We start from the raw sequence: 4,667 nt of genomic DNA, 5'->3' as shown, positions 1-4,667 counted from the left end.
AGTTTTTGATCGAGAATCCACGTACCGTGTTTTTGAAAATCGGGCTAACGGTTCAAAAGTTACATGCACAATGTACCTAAAACTTTGACCCATTGGTGGCGCTATACTGTGTTTACTGCCAACATGTACTTGGTGACTTACACATACGACTGTCCTTAATCAATGTGCCAAATTTCACACTTTTTACCATACGGTTCTATGGGCTGCATAGACTCCCATGGCGGAAGAATAATAATAATAATAATAAAAATAAATAAATAAAATAATAAGAAAAGGTGATAGAAACACCAATGGGTTCCCGCAGCTTCGCTGCCTGGACCCCAATAGAAAAAGGTAGAAACAACAATGGGTTCCCGCCAGCTTCGCTGCATGGACCCCAATAAGAAAGGTAGAAACACAATGGGTTCCCGCAGCTTCGCTGCATGGACCCCAGTAACATAAAATAATTCTAATAATAACTGAATACCAAAAATAGACATTTCATTTTTAAAGTAAATTTGTGAATGAAAAATTAAATTGTCCTTTTGTTGCTTTTTGTTGATGTCATAATATAATTATAGATCACATAAGAACAAAATACATTGCTGGTTCACAACTCATGACTGCTTTGACCAAGGCTGGGTTCCTGAAATTTGTCAACCACAATCATGGCTAACAAACACTAACAATGAAGTAAAACACACAGGCTTCCTCTTTCAGCCACATGATGCTGCCAAGCAGTAACCTCTGTGTCTCGGAAATGAAGCCAATGTGGAAATACCAAAAACTGTAACCCCTCCGGTGGCTGATTGAGACAAGTTACAGAATATTTCCACCTCCATAAGTACCTGTGGTAAAATGTCTAACATCACAGAAGAAGAAATAAACATGTTTACAGCCTGGTACTGTTAAGCTTGAGCTTACGACAGCACACTGAACCCACGATGCAAACCACAGACAGGAATAGATTTGATGATCTATTTGCAAAAAGTGACAAGAAAAAAAAACACCACGGGTGAGGGCCAGGGAGAATTTTCAGGGCTGGAGGGTGAAGGCTGGAGAACAGGCTGAGTGTGGCAAGCAGAGCAGGTGAGAGTGGCAGGGCTGAAGAACAAAGCAGACAAAACTTTACAATAGGTTCTTCAGTGCTGGTAAGTTGCAACTTTACCGCGATAGGTACAACAACGAACTGGTGGAGTCTGGGAGGGTGAACCAGAGCTAAATACTGCAGGAGCTTGATGCTCGTGTGAGAGCAGAGCAGATCAATGGGGAGTGGTTGGAGAAATAGGTCAGTCATGCCCAGCCTGCAAAACACTGGCAGGGTAATAGACACACCTAGCAAATCCTACCAGTACCCCCCTCTTAATAGGAGCCTCCTGGCAACCCTCCGGGCTTATCACGATGGTCTTGATGAAAGTCAATGATTAATTCAGGTTTCCAAAATGAAAGAGCAGGGCACCCAGGAGCACTCCTCAGGGCCATACCCCTCCCAGTCAACCAGGGACTTCAGCCCACGACCCCAACGGTTAGCCATCCAAGAGATGGCTAACTGTGAAATCCGGATGGTCTTCAATGAGACAGGCAGATGGCTGTGGTTTTGAAGGTGGGCAAAGTGGACTGGAAGAGACTGGTTTGAGCTGGGAGACAAGGTGGGATGGAGCTTCATGTTGGCAGGCAGAGTGAGTTTAACGACAATGGGATTGATGATTTGCTTAATGGGAAAAGGTCCAATAAATCAAGGGGAGAGTTTGTGGGATGCAGTGAGGAGAGGTATGTTTCTGGGTGACAACCACAAAGGCTGACCAGGTTGATAGGGAGGGGCTGGGTTCCTGTACTTATTGGCAGTCTGCTGAGTCTCCTGGATACGCTTCCAGGGTGATGCAGGTTGCAAGTCCACTTTCTGGGAGGGATGCAAAGGGGGCTGGTAGCTGAGAGAACCTTCAAATTGAAAAGGCGGCAACCCTGTGGCAGAGCTGGGGAGACTGTTGTGGGCATATTCATCCCAGGACAGATGTTGACTCCAGGAGGTGGGGTTGGTTTCTGCTGCACAACGCGAGGCACCTTCCAAAAATTGGTTGGCCCTCTCAGCCTGGCAATTGGTTTGAGGCTGGAAACCAGATGACAAACTGTGGGTGGCTCCTCAGGCTTTACAGAAAGCTTTCCAAATCTGGGAAATAAGCTGGGGGCCTCTATTAGGGACAATGTCAGTGGGAATGCCATGGATCCGGATAAAACGTACAGTCAATAGTTGAGTGGACTCGAATTCTGAAGTCAACTTAGGTAGGGCCGCACAATGGGCAGCCTTGAAAAAGTGTTCTACAATGGTAAGGATGACTGTCTTACCTTGACAGCTCTGGCCAACCCAAACCACACTCCAAACCTCCACAGACAGCCTGAAATGTCTCCGATGCAGAGAATATCCAGGTAGATTCATCCCCCCCATTTCATATCTTAATATTTAAAAAGCTGTCCACCTATTCTCTGAATATCAAGATACAGGAAACAAAGTTGCTGAAAACAGAGACACACTGAGACAGACGACAGGATACAAAGCTCAGCATTGCTAGTTCACAACTTGTGGCTGCTTTGACAGACAAGACTTGGTTCCTGAAATTTGTCAGACTGCTGTGTTGGCACATAAGCCACATGATGCTACCAACCAGTAACCTCCATGTCTGTGAAATAAAGCCAATGCGGAAACTTCACAGCAGAAATAAACATGTTTACAGCCTGGTACAAAAAACAGTTTTGGTCTCTGTAGCTAATTTCCCCGTTCATGACAACTGTACTGAGGGTGAATTTATATACAACTCACCTGTTCACAGTATATTAAGGCTTAAAGTTATGCAGAATTAACAGCGTGGCTGCTTTGATTGACAGGTGGGTGCTGTGCATTTAAAGACATGTCCTGACTTTTATTCTCCAGATATCAAGATAGAAATACATATTACGCAGTCACTGTAGTTTGTCCTTCATGTAGCTGTAGTCAACAGACAAAGTTAATTTGGGAAAAACCAAAACTGAAAATGTTGGTGTAAGTCAACAAAAATAACAAATCTTGATTCTGCATATTTTTTAATTAATATGACAGTTGGTAAGGTATGTGCAAGCTTTGAGTCACTGACTGAACTAGAAAACTGCATTTTCTTGCGGAAAGTGTGGTGTGGATGCCTTCTGCTGCCAGCTCATGTACAAAGGCTCAGTCCTACATATATATTTTATGTGGCTACAGTTAGGAAATGGGACTTTTAGAGCGATGGAAAGAAACTGGTACCTCTCCTTTCCTTCACAAATGTTCCCTCTTTTTAAACATTGCTGTTATTGGGGCAGTAGTTGGGTGTAGCTGATGCTTCAGAGGTCACACAGCCAAAACTATAAATCTGACAGCTTTAGCAGACGAATGTGAGTGAGACAAATTTTCCCAAGTTTGTATGTATAAATTATGTCAGTAGTGTGAAATTTGTGACCATGGGAGTAGTTTCTGTTTTATTTTTTGACTGATTTTTTTCTCTGCTCCTTCACTCTAGCGATAATGTCATTCACTCTAGCCAACGCAATACACACCCATTATAAACTCAGTAATTGAGTAAAAACTTTATCGACTTTAAGTTGTAATAGTTCAAAAACTGTAAAAGATTTTTAAAAGATGAATACAAGTGTACATAGTACAAGGTCTTTTGTACAATTTGTAGTTTGAATGAAGTCTGTAGTAGAAAGTATGTAGAAGTAGTATTAGTTTAAAGTGTAGAATGTTTGTAGAAAGATTTGAAGGTTGTACAATGTATTTACCGTACCCTCTGGTCATCCACACCAATAATGAATTGACAAAGAAATGCAGTTCTGTCTTATTATGAAGCTAAATGTCTCAACAGAATTAGAAAATTGTTCTTAAAACTGAAATTGCAGAGTCAATATGTTTTATACACCAAAAACTAACACCAAACATATGTAGTACTTTATAGTATATAGTAGTATATGTTCATAACAGTAGTTATCTCATGACATGTTTCATATAGAGCTGTTTGAACTTTAAAACTTTTTGTCATTAATAAACTTCCATACATCTCTAATCTGGTCTAGTTTCTTTGTGTGAAGAAGTGACTGTGATTCTAATGAAACATTTCACTGACAGTACTCTGAATAAGTGTATTTGCTGTTAATGTTGTGTTCTGAAGAACTTAATGTGTGTTTTGTTCTCTTGGTTCCCGGCAGTGCTAAGGTCTGAATGGATGCTGGACCGCTCTGGGTTTCGGTCTCTTCATCGTGCTATGTATGTGTGTTTTATTGGATTAAAGTGATGGATCAGGGCCTTGTATGAAAGAAGGCTCATTTACATCTGTCATCTTTCACCTTTTCTAACTTGTACAAGATGTGTATAAAGTCTGTATTTCCTGCTTTGTTTTGTAACATCACATTGTAAAACTTAAATAGGCATATGCTGCACTGACTTAGCCAAACTAACATAAACTGATCAGGGGTTAATTCTGGAAATAGTTTATTTTTATGATGATTATATTTATCCAAACATCTACATTTTCTTACCATCTGTTCTGTGTTGGATTTTAAGCAGTGTCACACTAAAAGTTGACAGTCAGCACCATGTGTTTTTATATACTCATCAGTTCTTTAATGATGCTGTATTCATTAACATATTAATGTGTGTGTTTTACAATGGTAGACATCCTAGA

This window comes from Larimichthys crocea, unplaced genomic scaffold, assembly GCF_000972845.2.
Source record: "Larimichthys crocea isolate SSNF unplaced genomic scaffold, L_crocea_2.0 scaffold655, whole genome shotgun sequence".
Classification (NCBI taxonomy): Eukaryota; Metazoa; Chordata; class Actinopteri; family Sciaenidae; genus Larimichthys; species Larimichthys crocea.
This window is presented reverse-complemented; position numbering follows the sequence as displayed.